The sequence below is a fragment of the Grus americana genome, chromosome 5, assembly GCF_028858705.1.
Source record: "Grus americana isolate bGruAme1 chromosome 5, bGruAme1.mat, whole genome shotgun sequence".
In the NCBI taxonomy this organism is placed as follows: domain Eukaryota; kingdom Metazoa; phylum Chordata; class Aves; order Gruiformes; family Gruidae; genus Grus; species Grus americana.
This window is the reverse complement of record NC_072856.1, coordinates 26,665,862-26,687,251: the sequence shown is the minus strand read 5'-3', so window position 1 is coordinate 26,687,251 and position 21,390 is coordinate 26,665,862. Positions and strand designations below refer to the sequence as shown.

The window sequence follows — 21,390 nt, the reverse complement described above, 5'->3', positions numbered from 1 at the left end:
TACTGTGTTCACACTACCTTGATTTGTCTGTAACCTGTGGCGATGGTTGCATCTTTTGTAGACATCCAGTCCTTCCTTTAGCAAGGACAAAGCACAGTGGTTGAGAACTGCGTGAAATCTCTTTTTGCTTTTTCTGTTTAATTTGTGCAGGAGAATAATTAAGAGGATTTGTGCAGGTCTGTAAACTGCAGTGTCTGAAGCACTAGTTAAGGCAGTGGTTTTGTATGCATTGCTTAACTACTAACGGGGATTGAGCAGTGAAGGAATGCTGATTTGAGCTTAATATCTAGGTAAGATCTAGGTAGTGTGGGCAGGTTGAGGCAAGTAACTAAGTAATAGAGTGAAGGCAATACCTTTCCTGTATTACTTGATTATGCAAGCTATAGATTGTGTTGGATTCCTGTTTCCTGTCACATTGTATAATAAACTACATTCAGAACTATTTTCTGCTATCAGAGCCTGGCTGGGAAAAACTGTATTTAATCCATCTACCTATTTAATATTTTTTCGTGTTGCTTCTTACATGTTAAAACATTCCCATGGTAGTCTTTCCTTTTTTTTTCCACACATCATATTTCACATTTGGTCTAATCCATTCCATCTTTGAATGGTGGTTTTGTAGTTTATTAAAAAAGAAAGATCAACTGGACTTCTTTTATTACATTCTGAAATACTTTCTTATCCGTTCTTGGACATACTGTAAGTTAGATTTATCTGTGATAGGCTTTTGAAGAATAACTAATCTCTGAGAAAGGCCTTTGTATTTTGAGTTTTAATTGTTTATTGTAGAGGCACCTCAAATCTTGGATAGATATTCTTTATTTCTACATATCTAAATAGATCAACATATGATTCTTGATGGAAAAGGAAAATATCTTTTCAGAAGGGTATGTTGCTGATCTCACCCTTCCCTTTTTATCAGGATCATAGCTGGACCATCCTTCTGTGTTTCTGGATTATCGACTATCATCCTTGCTTACTACTTTCCCCCTCGCCTGAGGATCAGCAAAGTCTGTTTCTTGTTCTAACGTTTGGCTTCAGTTCACTGTTTTATTCTGGTAAGCATTTAGCTTGGATTCTTGTTTGAAAGATGGCTTATTGCTTGGCTGGCTCTCTGAAATATATTCTTTATTAACAGTGTGTTCTATATAAGTCAGTTCTGATGCCGCAGCATAAACAACAGTCTTTCATGTCTTTTTCCTTCTCAAGAAAAGAGGTTACTAATGTATCCATTGACTTGGCTGTTTACTGCAGTGAAAAATGATACCAGGCTGCAGAGAAGTTGGAAGATTGGATTAGAATTTAACATGAACCAACAAATTGATCTGGGAAAAAAGGTATACAAGCCATTAAGGGCAAGCTTAAAATACTACTTTTAAATTAAAGAAAAATAAAATAGGCAAATACAGAATAAGGAATGGCTGAGAATTCTGAAGAAAAAGATTGAGGGTTAAGAGCTGACCTTAAGTCAACAGTATCATGCACAAAAAAAAGTTCTGAAAATGTTACATCATATTAGGATAAATAAATGGAAGCACTGTAATAAAACACTGTGTAAATCCCTCTGCTCAACTTAGGGTAGAAATGGAGTCAACTAGCTCATTATGTCCAGTTTTGAACCATGCACTTAATACATGCAAACAAACCAAAATTATCTTGACAAATTAGAGAGTCCAGAAGACAATATTACTGATGATCAGAACACTGGATCCATGATCTATGAGGAGAGATTGAAAAAATCAAAACTAATTTAATACAGAGAGGAAGTGCTACTGTTCTGGGTCTTTTGGAACACCACAAAACCTAATAAACTTACATTTTTACCAGTGGAGATTAATACAGTGTGGCTTGTGAAGCACTGCAATAGACTGGGAAGAGCGTATATCTGGTTTTGGAAGTTCACAAAAAGTAGTAAGATGCATGACCATGTGTGATTTCATCTTAGAGGAGAGAAGTGGTCTAACAACCTCCTGATAACCTTATTACATTTTGTGATTTAATGTCTAGTTTCTAGCTTTTTTTTTTCCTCCTTAATTGGCTGTCTCTTGTGAGTGGAGCATGGGGAGAACAGCTTTTTGCAAAAGATACTCAAGCAGCATAGAATCTCTTTCTGCATATTGCAATAAGTTTTTTTATTTTTTAATTTTTTTAGCTTAAATATTTTCTTTCAATGGAACAAGTAACGTTTTATCTTGAATGCATCTAATTTTAAGCTTAAATATGCCAAATCTAAACCATTGACTGTAAATTTGGCTGAATTAGAGATGGTAACCTGGTGGATATTATTTGGCTATAAATTAATAATACTTTTGTAGTGCCTGAAAAATCAAATTTCAAATATCATTGATAATCTATACTATTTTAAATGTCTGAGATTAGTCTGTTACACTAAACTAAAACTAAGTGTTGACATATTGTTTAAGGAGACAAGATCAGAGGGAATAGCCAGACGAGGTTTATTTTGTGTGGAATATGTTTCCTGCTTCACAAGTTCCTGGAGGTAAATAGGTGAGGAACTATGTCACAGGGTCTTTTGGGTTTTAATGTGAAATGAAGATATTTAGTATGGCCAATTCCGATGACAGTATCTGTGAGTTATGAATTTTTATGTAATATCATTTTAGATAAAATGATAGACTGGAGGTGTTAGCCTTTCCCACTTTTTGTTGTTCATTAGAAGAAATTGTAGTTGTCACGGAGAAAAGAACAGGATGTGGCTAAATGCCAAGGCTACATTTACAATATAGAAATATTCTGTAGTTATTTTGGCTTTTAAAAAAAAAAAAAAGAGGTAATCACACACAGAAGTACTGAATTATCAGTGTCTATGTTTGGATTATGTTAAATGGTGGCTAATAAACACTTCAGAAATTCACAGAACCTGTTAGCATAGGAAAATCTTCATTTAATTGCTTTTGTACTTCAGTATTTTTTTTTTTTTTTTTTTTGGTGGCCTCTTTTTTTTAAACAAATGTTGAAATAACCTAAGTCCAAAGCCAATAAGAAAAGTTAGATGCCTTGCCAGTAGTTAGAAAAAAACCTGTTCATGACATTAATTATAGGGTGATTCACTTGAAATTGATCCTAATGATACTGTCTTTCAATCAGATTGATTTTTCCTAAAGATACTTGTTGTAACTCATGTTAACTGTATTAAAATTGGTTAATGAATGAAAAAAACTCAGTAAACAGGGAACATGGTACAAAAGGCATTTCTTGATTTATTTTTTTTTTCCCTCCCCTTCTTATGCTGTTTCAGAAAAGTTTTGAGCAGATGCCTTTTCTATGCTGTAGAATCATTTAGGTTGGAAAAGACCTTTAAGATCATTGAGTCCAACCGTTAACCTAACACTACCAAGTCCACCACTAAACCATGTCCTCAAGTGCCACATCTATGTGTCTTTTAAATACCTCCAGGGATGGTGACTCAACCACTTCCCTGGGCATCCTGTTCCAATGCTTGACAACCCTTGCTATGAAGAAATTTTTCCTCATATCCAGTCTAAACCTCACCTGGCACAACTTGAGGCCATTTCCTCTTGTCCTATTGCTTGTTCCTTGGGAGAAGAGACCAACACCCACCTGGCTACAACCTCCTGTCAGGGAGTTGTAGAGAGTGAGAAGGTCTCCCATCAGCCTCCTTTTCTTCAGGCTAAACAACCCCAGTTTCCTTGGCTGCTCCTCGTACGACTTATGCTCCAGTCCCTTTACCAGCTCCGTTGCTCTTCTTTGGACAGGCTCTTTCTTGTAGTGAGAGGCTGAAAATGGAACACAGTATTTGAGGTGTGGTCTCACTGGTGCCGAGTATACTTGCCATGATTGCCTTCAGTATTATACAGCAGTCATAACCACCACTGCCTCATAACCACCACTGCCTCTAAAGTTTTGGCCATTTTTAGTGCACTGTTTCTACATTTGTATCTTCAGCTACTCGACAGTTCACCCTGCAGCCTTTTGGTATCTGTAAGCTATGGTATACAGTTCTCTTGAGAGTGGTGACAAACCACTCCTGAAACAAACTGATCTAATTTGAAGAAATTCTCATAGGAAAAATGTTAATGGTACTTATGTTCCCCCCCCCCCCCCCGCCCTTGTTTACTGTGAACAAAATAAATCTGCGCTGTCAGTGGCCTTTGGGTAAAGTATCAGATACCTGAAAGACTGACTTTGATTAGGAGAAAGGAAGACATAGCTTAGGGAATGATTTTCTGAGCTTCTCTGGTGATAAAAAGGCTACTTGGCAAGCAGAAATGGGAGGCACGATGTATTAGTGGCAGTGCAACAAGACTATTTAGTAGGACACCCATATCAGATGGTAAAAAGGAATAAGGATTGCCATTGGCCTTGCAGATGGAACTGAGAGCTCAGGGAGCAAACATGTTTCAGAATATTCCAGAGGAATCCCAGTTCAGTTCTCAGTACCATACTCCCTTCTGCCAACAGGTTATCAATGTACCCTTACCAAAGTCAGCATATAACTGGTAACATTTTTGTCACAAATATTATGTAAAATACAATGTGTAACAGTAACAGGAATCTTAAATTCTGTGAATCCATACTTGTCTCAAAGCATTACCAGCTCCTTTTCAGCCAATCAAATGCATATTCAAGGGTCATGTTGCATCTTCTTATGCAGTAGTTGTATCACTCCTTTCTCCTCTTCAGACACTGTGTAGAATTTCACCTGCTAGGCTAAAGGTAGAATCCTTCAGCGTGAACATTGACATTCCAATTCTGCCACTGAATGTGTGCCTTTCCAGGAAAAATGCTAATGTTTTCACAAAGTCCTATTTTTAAAAGATGGCTTTTTGCACCTTCCTGTGCAACTATGTTAATATTGATGGTATTCTTTTTTTTAACCATAGAAAAGTATTCCTTTCCCTTCTATGCTTAAGATTGGCTTAGGAAGGCAGAACTGCTATATGTCTCTTTCCTCTTAATGGATCACATTTTAGAAATTCCATTGTCTGAAAATGTTCTTTTCTGCATGTTACAGTTGCAGTGCTGTGCAGGAGGTCATGTTTTTAGTGACTTTTTATATGTGATGATAGCTATTTACTTTATATTTCCTTTCAAGGAGATGATCTGGTGACGTGATAGTAGTCTGGGATTGCAAACTTCCAGAGGGCAATCATTCCATTTTGCCCCATCGTCACATAACTTTGATTTTGTTGTCAGTGGTCTTACGTAGCAGTTGTGTTTTACATGAATGTAATCTGAAGGGTACGAGGAGATTGCTGATTGTCCTAGAACTGTAACAGTGAATGATCTTTTAACTCGGTGCTTTTTTTCAGAGACCCGAAAGCACCACTCAGCACTGTGCAGCTGGTCAATGAATGCTTGCAGCAGTTGGTGATTTTTGTGCATGCATCTGTATCTGGTGATTTTCTGTATCATGCATCCTTTCTTCTTGATTATCTCGTCTTCATTTCAGTGTGATTTGGTAGTTGTTGAAGTCAAACAAATATGGAAAAATTATGTATGCTATTGTTATATGTGCATAACACTCATCAGAGAACAATTCATGTTTCTTCTGGAGGGTGGCAGAATGAAAGCTGGTGTGGTGAACCACAGGTATTTGAAAAAGGGGACACTAAAAAGCAACAAAGGGAGTTGTGGGAAGTGGACTCTTGAGTTTTTATGATTCCCTGAATGCTGTTATTAGCATCCCACAGAGCGTTGTAAAACAATCCATTAACCATATCTTAGGCAGTGATAAAGAAGGCTCTGGAATGTCAACTGTATTGTGCACCTTTCTGTGGTTACAAGATTTTGTGAAGAGGAGCCAGAATATTCACTAAAACAAGTGTATGTATGCTGTGATGTGCCACTATTTGCAGCGGTATGACAACTGATGCTTTCTGGAATAAAACTTTCTAGTCTAGCAATACTATTATAATAGGTTCTTAAGTTACTTTGCTCAAAATATTTTATGGTGTTTATATTTCGCTGCTACTAAACCATTTCTGTTTTAAATTAGCATCCAAACTAAAGATGCTTACGCTAATTTTGTCCCACTGATTCCATTCACACAATTCATCTAGTTGTTTTCAGTCTGCTGATCTCCGTGTTTTCTTACTGTTTCATAATGTTTCCTGTTTTTCCTGGGATATTCCAGAAAACTAATTTGTATATACCTGGAATCTCTGTTTTTCAATTCATAATTGTTGCTATTAACTGATAGATAGTTCTTAAAATGTGTTATGATATGAAATGATTTGTATGATGAACCTGAATTACCAAGCTCTGTTAGAGGGGAGAAGTTAATTAATGCTGATGCTTCTGAAGTTATTTTGCAAAAACTGAAAATTGAACATTCATTCTACATCGGTGCTTCACAATGTATTTGAAACAATACATTTCTGAAAACTGCTTCTGTTCTGAAGCATATGCTTTAAGTCAAATTAATGGCATTTACATGTACTGTGAACATACTACAAAAATCACTAAATCAGAACTATTCGACTGATCCCTAGATTTTTCAGCTAGCAGCTTATATTTAGTTTTGGCTGTTGACTACAATAGCAGTATTCCAGGGAATGTTGTCAGGATGTCACCAGAGTAAAATAATCTTGGAGTCTGCGAGCATTTTACAGGAACATATATTAGAATGGATTATTATTTTAATGCCTCACTAGAGCAGGGAGCATAGCACGAAACAAGGTCAAGAAAAAGGAAAACTCCAGCTCTATTCAGAAAATTATTGATACGCAATTCATGCATTCTAATGGCTTCAGAGTGCATCTGAGTAACATATGCTCTCCACCCCTCACTCCACTTATTTCTTCCATGTGCCTTTTTGGAATAATGTTCTTTCGGGCTTGAACTCTGCAAATCCCTCAAATTTGGCAGTACTTGAGGCTTTTCCCCATTTGCCTTATATCAAAGGATTGCTTATTGCCTGCATTTAATTTATTCTTTTGCATCAACTTTTTCAAAATTTATTAACAGTTGTAAACATGGAGATGGAGTTGATGGCAGAGAGTGTGAGATCTTTTCCTGGTACATGCCAAATATAATCTGTAGGTTCTATTGATTTTCTCCAACTCTGTATGTACTGAGACTGAAAACAGGGTGTAAAGAAGCATCAGAAGTATTAATTTAACTGATAATTTGATACAGAAAATAATCAGAACTTTGTTGCAATTTAGTACTTCCATACATGTATGCTTCTTCCAAATCTCCTTTCCCTGTAGACACTTGTTAAGTCATTGCTAGCTACTTCTGTTAGTGTCTTGTATTTCAACAGGATCTCAATCTGTGCCATTTCTTTAGTGGCCTTAGAAGCATGTTATGTGCCCATATGGACAGAGCAAAGAGTTTTGGGTTGGGTTTTTTTTTTAAATTTTAGTCTATATTCTTTTTAGCAGGCATAGTATAAACAAATGCTTTTTCCTGTTTTCTTTTTCAAGCACACCTACAGTATTTTTTCTGAGATGTAATTTATTCCCCTACTCTGCTTAATGCTGTAACTTCTTTTGATTTCAGTCTGATTCCTGGCCTGTTATGATGAGTAATCAAGTGTTTCTTTCATCTAGAAAGATTGTTGTGTTTATGAAGTGATTATCTTTCTTCAGCAGCTATATTGCTCAGTGTGACTGCTTGTTCAGGGTTCTTCAAGACGAGAATTTTGCCATTTCCCCCCCCCCCCCCCCCCCCCTTGCTTCTTTGGACCAGTTCATCCAGGCAAATTTTTTTTTATGTTTTATTTTTAAAATCTTTCTCCACCTGTCATTTAATTACACAAGATTAAGGAATGAACTGTTGTGGTGGGTTGACCCTGGCTGGAGGCCAGGTGCCCACCAGAGCCGCTCTCTCACTCCCCTCATTCACCAAACAGGGGAGAAAAGGCATAACGAAATGCTTGCAGGTCGAGATAAGGACAGGGAGAGATCACTCACTAATTGTTGTCACGAGCAAAACAGACCAAACTTAGAGAGGGAATTCATCTAATTTATTACTAGGCAAAACAGAGTAGAGGAATGAGAAAATAAAATCAACTCTTAAAACACCTCCCCCCACCCCTCCCATCTTCCCGGGCTCAACTTCACTCCCGGCTTCAACCTTCCCCCCTTCAGCGGCACAGGGGGACGGGGAATGGGGGTTACGGTCAGTTCATCTCACGGTGTTTCTGCCGCTTCTTCATCCTCAGGGGGAGGACTCCTCTCATCGTTCCCCTGCTCCAGCATGGAGTCCCTCTCACGGGGTGCAGACCTTCAGGAGCAAACTGCTCCAGCGTGGGGTCCCCCACGGGGTCACAAGTCCTGCCAGCAAACCTGCCCTGGCATGGGCTCCCCTCTTCACGGGGCCACCGGTCCGGCCTGGAACTTGCTCCAGCATGGGCTTCCCACGGGCCGCAGCCTCCTTCAGGTGCCTCCACCTGCTCCGGCGTGGGGTCCTCCACGGGCTGCAGGTGGAATCTCTACACCCCCTCATCCTTCCTCCATGGGCTGCAGGGGGACAGCCTGCTTCACCATGGTCTTCACCACGGGCTGCAGGGGGATCTCTGCTCCGGCGCCTGGAGCTCCTCCTCCCCCTCCATCTGCACTGACCTTGGTGTCTGCAGAGTTTCTTACATCTTCTCACTCCTCTCTCCGGCTGCAAAAGCTCTCTCCCTAAGTGCTTTTTTTCTTCTTCTGAAATATGTAATCACAGAGGCGCTGATTGGCTTGGCCTTGGCCAGCGGCGGGTCCGTCTTGGAGCCGGCTGGCATTGGCTCTATCAGACACAGGGAGAGCTTCTAGCAGCTTCTCACAGAAGCCACCCCTGTAGCGCCCCTGCCACCAAAACCCTGCCACGCAAACCCAACACAACTGTAAAAATATGTTTTTCCTAAGCAAGCAGGGAAGACAAGTCATTTTATAGCAAGCTAAGAACCAGTCATCACTAAAATTTTATTTTATTTTTTAAAAGCAAATATAAGAATTATCTTGGGATCATTTTGGTAGAACTGGTTGCAGTGCAAAGTATTTGGGAGAACCTAATGTTTTTCTTTATTTTCAGAGTAAGTAGATTAGCCCCTGCGCACACAATTCATTTTATTACTGATCATAGAATGGCAGGGGTTGGAAGGGACCTCTGGAGATCATCTAGTCCAACCCCCCTGCTAAAGCTGGATCACCTAGAGAAGGTTGCACAGGATCGCGTCCAGGTGGGTTTTGAATATCTCCAGAGAAGGAGACTCCACAACCTCTCTGGGCAGCCTGTTCCAGTGCTCGGTCACCCTCCAAGCGAAGAAGTTTTTTCTCATGTTCAGGTGGAACTTCCTATGTTCCAGTTTGTGCCCATTGCCCCTTGTCCTGTCGCTGGCCACCACAGAGAAGAGCCTGGCCCCATTCTCTTGACACCCTTCCTTTAGATATTTGCAAGCGTTGATGAGATCCCCTCTCAGTCTTCTCTTCTCCAGGCTAAACAGACCCAGCTCTCTCAGCCTCTCCTCCTACAAGAGATGTTCAAGTCCCCTAATCATCCTTGTAGCCCTCCACTGGACTGTCTCCAGTAGTTTCTTGTCTTTCTTGAACTGGAGAACCCAGAACTGGACACAGAACTCCAGATGTGGCCTCACCAGGGCAGAGTAGAGGGGGAGGATAACCTCCCTCGACCTGCTGGCCAAGCTCTTCTTAATGCACCCCAGGATAGATACCATTGGCCTTCTTGGCCACAAGGGCACACTGCTAGCTCATGGATAACTTGTTGTCGACCAGGACTCCCAGGTCCTTCTCTGCAGAGCTGCTTCCCAGCAGGTCAACCCCTAACCTGTACTGGTGCATGGGGTTATTCCTCCTTAGGTGCAGGACCCTACACTTGCCCTTGTTGAATTTTATTAGGTTCCTCTCCACCCAACTCCCTAGTCTGTCCAGGTCTCGTGGTCTTCTGGTGTATCGGCCACTCCTCCAGTTTAGTGTCATCAGCAAACTTGCTGAGGGTACACTCTGTCCCCTCGGACAGGTCATTGATGAATATGTTGAACAAGACTGGAGCCAGTACTGACCCCTGAGGCACACTGCTAGCTACAGGCCTCCAACTAGACTCTGCGCCGCTTATCACAACCCTCTGACCCCTGTCCTTCAGCCAGTTCTCAATCCACCTCACCATCCACTTGTCTAACCCACACTCCTAAGCTTGCCTATGAGGATGTTATGGGAGACAGCATAAAAAGCCTTACTGAAGTTAAGGTAGGCAACATCTATGGCTCCCCTCTCATCTACCCAGCCAGCAATGCCGTCATAGAAGACTATCACATTGGTCAGGCATGATTTCCCCTTGGTGAATACATGGTGACCACTCCTGATAACCTTCTTTGCCACCACATGTTTAAAGATGACCTCCAGAATGAGCTGTTCCATCACCTTTCCAGGGGTGGAGGTGAGGCTGACTGATCTGTAGTTTCCTGGGTCCTCCTTCTTACTCTTTTTGAAGACTGGAGTGACACCAGCTTTCCTTCAGTCCTCAGTTGCTGCTCCTGTTCTCCATGACCTTTCAAAGATGATGGAGAGTGGCTTAGCAATAGTTTGCCAGTTCCCTCAGCACTTGTGGGTACATCCCATCGGGGTCCATGGATTTGTGGGTGTCGAGTTTGCCTAAATGATCTCTAACCTTGTCCTCCTTGAACATGGGAAAGTCCTCCTTTCTCCGGACTTTTTCTCTTACCTCCAGGGTCTGGGATCCCTGAGGGCTGACCTTAGCAGTAAAGACCAAAGCAAAGAAGGCATTCGGTAACTCCGCGTTCTCTGTATCCTCTGTTATGAGGGCACCCACTTCATTCAGTAACTGGCCCACATTTTCCTGAGTCTTCCTTTTGCTGCTGATGTACTTGAAAAAGCCCTTCTTGTTGTCCTTGACATTCCTTGTGAGATTTAATTCCAAATGGGCCTTAGCTTTCCTTGTTGCATCCCTACATACTCTGACTACATTCTTATATTCCTCCCAAGTGGCTAGTCCCTTTTTCCACATTCCGTAAACTTCCTTCTTCCATTTGAGTTTTTTCAGAAGCTCCTTGCTCATTGATAATGGTCTCCTGACCATTTTAAAATGGTCTTCATTTCTAGAATGATCAGAACTATGAATATGTAAAGAAAGTTTTGATGGTATGTGATTGTACTGATTTATTAGGTTTTGTGTTTTTTTAATGTTCAGCAGTTTTGGTCTATAATATACTTTTTTTTTGTCAAGCAGAGAAAATCTGAGAGAATGAGGCAGAAAAGAAGAGAAAACATAACACTTAAAACAATAAAATGCCCCAAATCATCAGACAAGCAAACTAACAAAAAAAACCTAAGGAAAAAAAGCTTATGCCAAAGTGTTCCAAAAACCTGTATTGTGTGTGGGAAAGCTTCCTCAACAGAACTGTGAAACAATGGCCCACGCTGCTCCCTGGTAATGTTCTTCTTTCATAGCATATAGCTTTATCTTAGTTGGCTATAGTTCTATACTAGGACCAAATACTATTCATATGTATATATAGAATTGACTTCGTTGTGTAACTATTGCCTATATTGGTCTCTGTACCAGAAAAATAGAAGGTAGTATGTTTAATAGAACCTTATTTTAAAAAAATTCCAAAGCTGGTCTTTGAGGCAAAAGATCTGTAAGTTTAACTTTTGTACCAAGCAAATCTGGAGAAACTGTGAAAAAAGTTATTGGATATGTGTTTAAGTACGGTATATTGAAGAAGAGCCAACGTAGAGGTGACCTGATCAGTAAACTATAATTAAATTGCCTGGTTTTGGCAAAGCTCTTCAACAATAACTTTTAGAAAAATGAAAGTCTGCTGGGAAAAGAGAAGGTCTTTGTGAATTTATAACTCTGTAAGGGAATAGAAAAACCAGGAATATAAGGTTATTTTTCATAATAGAAACAGTGTAATGCAAGGTTTCATCTTATCCTGTTGGTGGTGGCTTGACCCTGGCTGGAGGCCAGGTACCCACCAGAGCCACTCTATCACTCCCCTCCTTCACTAGATGGGGAGAAGAGGTATAATGAAAAGCTTGTGGGTCGAGATAAGGACAGGGAGAGATCACTCATTAATTATCATCATGAGCAAAACAGACTGAACTTAGAGAAAAATTCATCTAATTTATTACCAAGCAAAACAGAGTAGAGCAATGAGAAATAAAATCAAATTTTAAATCACCTCCCCACACCCCTCCCATCTTCCCGGCCTTAACTTCACTCCCGGTTTCAACCTCCTCCCCCCTTCAGTGGCACAGGGGGGGGCGGGGAATGGGGGTTGTGGTCATTTCATCACACATTGTCTCTGCTGCTCTTTCCCCCTCAGGGGGAGGACTCCTCTCATCGTTCCCCTGCTCCAGCCTGGAGTCCCTCTCACAGGAGACAGTCCTTCACGATCTTCTCCAATGTGAGTCCTTCTCATGGGCTACAGTCCTTCACAAACTGCTCCAGCATGGGTCTCTCCCACGGGGTGCAGCCCTTCAGGAGCAAACTGCTCCAGCGTGGGGTCCCCCACGGGGTCACAAGTCCTGCCAGCAAACCTGCCCTGGCGTGGGCTCATCTCTCCACGGGTCCATAGGTCCTGCCAGGAGCCTGCTCCAGTGTGGGCTTCCCACGGGCCGCAGCCTCCTTCAGGTGCCTCCACCTGCTCCGGCGTGGGGTCCTCCACGGGCTGCAGGTAGAATCTCTGCACCCCCTCATCCTTCCTCCATGGGCTGCAGGGGGACAGCCTGCTTCACCATGGCCTTCACCACGGGCTGCAGGGGGATCTCTGCTCCGGCGCCTGTAGCACCTCCTTCCCCTCCTTCTTCACTGACCTTGGTGTCTGCAGAGTTTCTTACATCTTCTCACTCCTCTCTCCGGCTGCAAAAGCTCTCTCTCTAACTGTTTTTTTTTTCCTTCTTAAATATGTTATCACAGAGGCGCTGATTGGCTTGGCCTTGGCCAGCGGCGGGTCTGTCTTGGAGCCGGCTGGCATTGGCTCTGTCAGACACAGGGGAAGCTTCTAGCAGCTTCTCACAGAAGCCACCCCTGTAGCCCCCCAGCTACCAAAACCTTGCCACTCAAACCTAATACACTGTTCAAGGAACTGTGCTGGGTCATGTGTAGTTCATCATAAGAATAAATTATCTGGAAAGCAGAGTCTTTTGAGTTTTTCTGAATGGAATCTGTATAGGAAAGTTTAGTGTTATATTTGGTTTTAAATAATCTTGACATAATGTTTACATTTTATGTGTCATTTTTTGTGCACTTGTCTAACATAGATTAGGTGTGAAGAAAGTTAGAAATGAGTACATATTGAGATTTGGGAAGAGGTCTTCCTGTGGTCAGGTAATGAATAAAAAAAAAAAATCTGAATGGTACTAAATGAACCTGTGCATGTAGCATTTCCTGAAGATACGGCTATTTGTGTTACTCAGTACAGTATGTGGAAGCCTTTTGGAATACTATGTGAAAAGACTAAAAAAATTTATTTTATACTCCATAAACATAAAACTGAATTTGGTACTATAGAAGTTTTTGCATTTCCCCCCTGCCGCCTTCTGTATTTGACAGCTATTGGTTTATGTGCACTTAAATAGCAACCAGCAAATTTTTCAGTTTAGTTCAATTTGTTCTGGTTCAGGTTTAACAAATGTCAAAATACTGCTTTAGGGTCATCTCTGGTTCAAGGAAATCTAATATTTTGGGAGAGTTTTTAGATGGAGTTAGATGCTACTCTCTGCATTAAACGTATAATTCAAAGGAATGGCCTTGAATGTTCCCATTTTCTTGGTTATGATCTTAATATGCATTGCTTAAGAAAAAGAAGTGTGAAGCATGATTTTTGTCTGGCAGTTGTTGCTGTTTATTGCACATATAATTTCTTTTTGTGTATTATAATATGAATATTCTAATAATATTTTTTTAAAGCCTGTTCTGGCTTTGACAACACATAAATGTTTTTATACTTATGCATAAATAAGTTTCTTTAAAAACTTATTTAGTAATCTGAAACAAATGAAAACATTCTTTTTGTTTGTAGATCTGGTTGTCAGTACACCAGTAATTTTGCTAGTATCAGGAATCCGTCTTGCAGTTTGGATAATGTTAATAGATCCATTAAAAGCAAATCAGGACAGTGGTGTGGGTTTTTTTTTTTTTTAAATACTAGAGTTGAATTTTTGATCATTCAGTTCTGTTTTAGACTTCCGTCTACCCTAAATGCTATAAAAAGCAAGGTATACTGGTATATTTAAAATATGTTTTCCATTGCATGTGTGTTTTTAAAAGTTTAATGTCTTGTCTACGACTGAAATAAATAAAGATCCCAAACTCAAGGTTTTTTTGGTTTAATGAGAAGTGGATCTGAAATATTTTTTTATTATCTCTGGAGTCATTTATGCAAATCACAGTGAGATAAACTCAGTATATGTAACTTCTATCCATTGTTGCATAGAGAGTTTTTCCTAGAGAAATCTTATGAAATCTATTAATAAACATTTAGACCATTTATAAATGATTCTGTATAAAAGGACAAAGTACTCTTTCTTGTATGTGTGAATTAAAGGACTTTTTTGTAATGTTACATATATTTCTGTGAAATAACCAGTGGCAGTTTGCAGTCATATATTATATGCCCATCACTCCCTTTTTTCCAAAGGAAGACAAAAATACTGTGCCAAGTGTCTGGTATTTGAAAATAAGTTTCTGAAAATCATTAGCTAACAAAAATACCCTGGGCTACTACAGTAGTAGAATGTCATGATATTGCAGGAATTTTTTCAGATGTGGCTGGTTACCCTTCACTCTCTTTCTCTCAGTGTTGCTGTCTTTAATACTGATTTGAAATTTATAGATAAAAAAATTCATCTGGCAGTCATGTTCAGGTAGCTTCTTTTTGGTTTTGTTTATTTTAGGAAGCTTACATCAGTTTTGACCTCCTGATATATGGACACTGATGTCCATCATCACTTCTGCTTCTGAAGACTGATGATGATAGTGTGAAGTAGAATATCTTACCACCAGTCCTGTAAACATTAGCAAAAGACTTAACACTCACTTGTGTTGAGCACGTACTGTGGTAGTGAAAGGTAAGATAGCAATGACAGAAGTGATCAGCCACTCTAGGTAAAAATAAAAAAGCACAACATTCTCATTTAACCTAGGTGTTATAGTTTAATGAAGGAATTTAGCGCTTTTTAATTTTGTTCTGAATTTAAAAAGAAGAAATATCACAAAATTGTGACACAGTTTTTGAAAGAAATTCAGCATGAGCATTTCTTTTGCCATAGAAGATGTTTAACTACATAAAGGGAAAGGCTAAGATTCTACTCCAAATAAATGCAGTGGCAGCTACTAACAGCCATGGAGTAATTTATGTCATATTAATCAACACCTGAAAAGGTGGCTTAAGAAACCATAAAACTGTTTTTTACAGGAACTAATTATCATAATATTTTCAACCTCAGGTGAAATTGTTATTGCCCAGCATCTCAAAAACTGGATCTAATCCACAAATGTGTTGAGATCAGTATTACATTTCATTTCAAGTCGATGCCTTTATGAAAAATCTGAAAAGATCAGATGTATGTGGTCCAAGGTTAATCAAGTTTGAATAAACTATGAGCAAGAGAGGCAGAGTTAGAATTGCATCTGAGATACTGTAATGATATGCTTACATATTTTGATTTTGATGTCTTTACAAGTTGATGTTTACAAGTTATACAGGTTGAGAACAAGAAGATTGTAAAATGCAATTCAGTCAAAATTTTGGTGGCTGTTTGATTCAGTCTTTATAAAAGCACATATATCTGCAGAAGGAAGAAGCCATTGGAGAACTGGTTTATCTGAAAAATTCAATCGAGCAGAACGAATCCTTTCTAAAGAAAGATTCCAGTGCTTGTTATGTTGGTAGTACTGTGTTAAAACTGCATGGAGAGTGGGGAGAAAATCAGTTACCACTTCATCACTGTTATTTGTCTAATTTTCAGTTTCTGTTTCTCCAAGTACTGTACTTCTGGGATATTTGAACAGCAGACATTAAGAATTTTTAGAATCTAAAGCATATAGTGTTCCCAGAACTTTGAAAACAAGTTTTAGTATCTTAATCTACTTCTTTTTTTTTTTTTTTTTTTTCCTCCCTGACAGACTTGAAATGTAATGCTTTATGATTACTTAAATTTTAAATGAAGCCTGTGGGTTTTGATGTTTTGGCAATCTCAATCTTTTACTCTATATAACATGATAGAAAATAGGTCAGACACTATTGCACTGAGAATGCAGTGTCAGTATTCTGTGTTCCCCCCCTTCCCCCTTAAGTGAATTTAGTAAATAGTTTATTTGACATGACTTACACAAATGCATGCAAATAAAAAAAAGAAAAATGAATCATTCTTCTGCAAATTGATGACTGAAATAATTCTGAAAAGATTAGAAATAACTCACACCAATTTTGGAAAACTAAAATGTGTGAAATCACGTAGGTTTTCAGGGGTTCTGTTTCATTTGTTTCTGAGAATTCTTGTATACTGATTGCAGCTTTGGGTATGTACGGATGCTTCTGTGAATGCCAGTTGCAGGATCAGGATCTAGGTTAGGGATGCAAAGCAGGAACAGTAAGTCCTTTGAATACAGAAGGACTGAATTATACCAGCAGCAGCATGCAACACTCTGTAAGCACAGTTTTATTTATTACACTGTTTTGAAAAGTGTAGTCTGCCTATGCTTTAAATAGTAAATGTACACATGAAATGGTGTGATTTGTAAATTAAAACATGAGCACAAAGTGTTCACATGCACAGATTTCATTAGGACATAAAAATCACAGAAAAATAAGTTTACCTCTTCTAAGTCAGGAGGCCAACTAATCCACCCTTCCTGCTCAAACATCGATTTGTATGTGTGCTTATTTTATTATGATGAACAGAAGTATTTGATTCATCTGCAAGGGACTGCATGCCTGCAGAAATGATGTTTTAAAGCTGACCATAGGAACTGTTTAGGAAGAAATAGCGATGTTTCAAACATTCAGTATATATCATAATGTCAGTATTTTTTCTATAGTACTTAATGTTCTCTGCTTCTGTATTTCAAAGGATATAATTTTTTGGGAAACTGTACTGGTTGGAAACAAATAATTACAAATTTTATTTGATCTTGTTTTCTGAATAGCCTGCTTTTGGAGCCCTTAACTGTGTTTGTCCTAATAGTGCCCTATTATTTCATAGAAGAGCACGATAATTACTGCATTTACAAAAGTAATTTTTGGGATTTTTCAATCAATTTGCTATGAGGAATGGATAGTTCTCTGATTAGAACAAAGTTATCAGACAAAATGTGTCTTGTAATAGTTTGTTCCCTGTGTGCCCTGATACTTATAAATAAGCCATTTTATAAACTACATGTAAAAAGTTGTTTTGTTTTTATTTTACCATACAAAAAACTTTCATAACATTTAATCTGTAGAAATGCTTAGGCTGTATGATATCCTCTCATCTTTCTCTGGTTTCACATGATTGGTCACACATCGTGGTTTCTTTCTTCCTATGGTTTGTTGTTAAAACTTGCTGCCTCCTATCCTTTAGAATCCTTGTCATCAAAATTTTAATCTCCATGTAAGAATGATGTTGGTATCATCTACTGTCAGATTTATGGGACAATTTCTGTCTCAAAAATGTCTGTCTTCTCATTGCTCCTTGACCTATGAGTCCAGAGATGGAGTTGCTTGAGGTCTTTGAAAGTCTATTCAGTGTACTTCTCTGTCTAAAATCTGGTTTTAGCAAAACCAGCTTAAAAACCCACTTCTGAACACCTCAGGCTAGATGATCATGTACATAATGTTTGGGGCATTAGGGGGAAACTCCTGCCCTCCATTTAGCTTCTGCTGCCATTTGTTTTAATTGTAAGTTAGTAATTTTCAAATGGGGGCAATAGACTGATTTTGTCTTCTTGATTCATTGTTGCTTTTTGACTTTGTGAGTAACTTCAGGAGTAGAGATGTAGACCCTTTATCCTCCCCCCTTCCTGTGGAGCTGAACTCTAATGCCATCCAGACTCCCCTTTACCTTTCTAGGTTGCTCTTTCCCGAGACTCGGTAGATTTATTATCTGTGGCTGGGCCTTTGCCAGACTCTTTCGGCAAAAGAGCTCCCAAGGTGGGTGACTCCCGCAGGATGTTGGTCAGAACCATGGAGAGCTCTTTCCAATAGCAGCGTGGGGAATAACGGGCATCTTTGGGGTTTTTCTTGATATGGTTGCTAAAATTAGGCTGAACTATTCAGAAATGAAGGAAGGTGAAGGGAAGGCTAAAAACCCTCTCCACTGAAAGTAGGAACAAGAAGATAATAGCTGGTGTAAAAGAGAGTCGATATAAGAAGCGTAACTTGCAAGTTCAAGGAATTGTGAGGTACTACTGGAGGACTGCAAAACATAGGGGCAGCTGGCCATGGTATAGTGATATCGTTATTACAAAGTGTTCACCACAAAGGAAAATACTGCTTTTCTGCCAAACAATGAGTCTATATGCAATGATTCTATGAATTTAATGGCTTGCTTTGTGGATAGTATTGTAAGCTTGCCTAGGAAACTGTGAGAAAAAAAAATGATTGTAATGCTTGACCTTTTAAAAAAGAATATTTCAAACCTGCATTATGTTCCTTATTACCAGTCTGAAATACTTGAATGGGAATTCACTAGTACTGCATTGTGAGAAAATATGCGAGTTTAGCTTTTAAGTCCTCTTTTACAATATTCTATTCATATTGTTTTAATCAGGCTTTATTTGACAAATTAATTGATTTTATTTTTAGAATATTTAGTTTATAAAATAAAATATTCTTTGTTAAAAAATTCAAACAACTTTATTTTGTTTCTATTGATGAAGTTATATAAACATACACGCAGACACACAAAAACCTCATCTTGCATACTAAAGAAAATAGCTCACTAGTTAAGGCTGATAGTTTCTAACACTCACCCTGGTTTGACAGCAAATTTATGAATTAGTGATAGTTATGTTATAAATAAAAAGAGGATTCTGATTAACAGTGTAATCTTAATACTTGACACAAAAGGAGTTAAAAAGCTGAAACCTTCAAAGATTTGTTAAACTCAGTAAGTTTTAAACTCATCTGTCATTTTCCCTTAATAATGTGTCACACCGATTTTGAGAGGAGAACCCGTTGGCAGCTTTATGTGAAGTTTTGACTTGCAACTTTCACAGTCCTGTTTTATTCATAGCCTTACTATTGTACAAGTACTTTGAGGTTTTCAGTTCCTTCACTTTTAAATAAAAGAATAGATCTTAGATCAGCAGTACACTTGAGCCACGGTGACGGTGAAGATCAGATGCAGGAAGCAATCAAGTTTTGGTGGCATGGAGCTCTATGAAAGCTGGAAACTAGTGTAAATTAAGCAGCATGAACCTATATGCTAATGCAGATAAATTGCTTCCCATACTTGAATTAGATCCTTAGTTACAGATCAGATCTCTTTATTATGCTTTGTAATGTGTAAAGTTCAGTGTCCTAAAGTAAAAGTTTTTTATCTATGAAAACACAATAGTGTTTAAAAGAAAATTGGAGTGCCAAGGGGAGTTTTTACAGGTTAAGATACATATATTGTGGCATAGTGAAATTAAACTTCAGACAAATACTTCTTTATCATGTAGCGATATTAGCATTTACAGTCTTCAATAATTTTTTTCTTATTCTAATAAAAGTACTGCAGAAAACACAGTTCAATTTAAATTAAAAGAATGGTGATACAAAGCAAGTCTGATTATTTAGATAATGATCACTTCAGACATTCTTTCCCTGATGTGGCCCACTCAAAATTGTATTCTGGCATTTCTGTTATTGGAGTCTCCAAGCCTTCCATGTGTAACAAGGAAGGCTTTTAGCTCAGTTCTATGACTTTTTTCCAGCTTCTGAATACTGTATAGCCTTGACTACTCTGAGTTTCCAAAACCTCCTGGTTGCAACTAGCACTCCTGTTTTCTTATGGCAAGCATCATGCATTTTGCGTAACTATTACAAACTCAGCAGCTCTCTCATCTGCCAGTTTTTCTTCTTGATTTATAAACATCCAGCTGAGTTGTGAACAGGCTGATGTTAAGTTTCTTGATTATTAGATTTTGCATATTGCTTGGACGCCAGCCAAAAGAAGAAAGATCATACCTCTGATCTTGCTTCTGATGTTTGCAGCCATTAAGGAATGACATGGGGAAGCTGGTGGAAGAGAAGATTTAGTGGGAGAGCTTCAGCACCAACAAGAATGGAAAGATGAAATATTAGCTAAATGCTGTTCATCTTTTTTGTCTAACTTCCATAGTCTGTTCTTCTACTATATTGCTTCCACAGATTCTTACTCTTTTCTTTTGTAATGAGGTTTCTGCAAAGGCTATCAGTCTATTATTAACTTATTACTCAGGAGGAGGATCATGCTTGATGTTAGAGTTGATGTTTGAATTTTTATTGTTAATTCTTGACTGTGGCTATAGTAGATGAGGGTTGTGTGGAGTCAATACAGTAAGTAAACAAGAATAAGTAAACCTTCTCTCTTATATAATTGTCCTGTTCATTTGCTAAGATAAAAATTATCTTAGAAAGATATTTGGTTAGTTCAGAAAAGACAAAAGGTAACTTCTTTCTTTGCTGTGTTTATGCTTAATGTATTATCTTAATAGCAAAAAGGGACTGTGAAACTGAAGACTGCTTTATCTATTGCTTATTAAAATAAGTCCATATATATAATTTCCATGGAGGAGTGTGTTGTTTCTGTAATTGTTTCTTATTTTTCTAAAAGAAAAATCAGCAGTCACTTTTTGTCTGTGTTTGACAGAGAATCTTGCATATATTTGACAAGTAAGCTGCTCTTTTTCTTTCAAGGTACAATTCCCACTTTTGTTTAAAATTGCATCAATTGTCAAAAAAATTAGAAATTACTGTATCTTTTTCCAAATTTTGAAATGTAATATGTTACAAAAATTGTAAGCGCTTGTATTCTATATTACTGTAGCTAAAACGAAGGAGTGCTTAATATTTTCAAAAAGTATTTGTTTTTATTGTTGATGCAAGTCTTATCTAGTTTTAAAAAGTGCTTACTTCTAATTAGTTCTTAACTTCTCTTAAATTATTTCAAGGTCAGTGATTTGTATATACCTTCAGCTTAAAAACCCTGAAGTACTGTGGGTATGGATCTCTCTGAACCACTGCCATTGTGATAAGTGAACCACTAGGTGTTCATATAGCATAATTTTGAGAATGTTTAGTCTATGATATTAAAATTACTTAAATTGTTGGTTTTCTGGGTTTTGTTTTGGATTTTTTTCTGATCTCTGACCAGAAGGTATGTAGTTGAAGTAGGATTAGTAGTAATACTTAACTTTGTTTTCCATTGCTTTTTTTGGGTATTTTTATAGAAATAATTTTAAGAACTACAAGGGCATGGGACCCTGAGT

The 21,390-nt window shown here is 38.4% G+C and overlaps 1 protein-coding gene across 5 annotated transcripts in view; it reads left to right on the top strand.

Moving 5' to 3' along the window:
• The window catches only part of FUT8 (fucosyltransferase 8), a 131,442-nt gene that overhangs the window by 28,351 nt on the left and 81,701 nt on the right, over positions 1 to 21,390 (top strand). For 3 of the 5 annotated variants that reach the window (XM_054827740.1, XM_054827743.1, XM_054827741.1), the window contains exon 3: positions 923 to 1,058. The exons of the other annotated variants lie outside the window; for them this stretch is intronic. The gene's annotated coding sequence lies outside the window, so the exon portion shown is untranslated. The remainder of the gene's footprint in view (positions 1 to 922; positions 1,059 to 21,390) is intronic. 5 annotated transcript variants of the gene reach the window in all.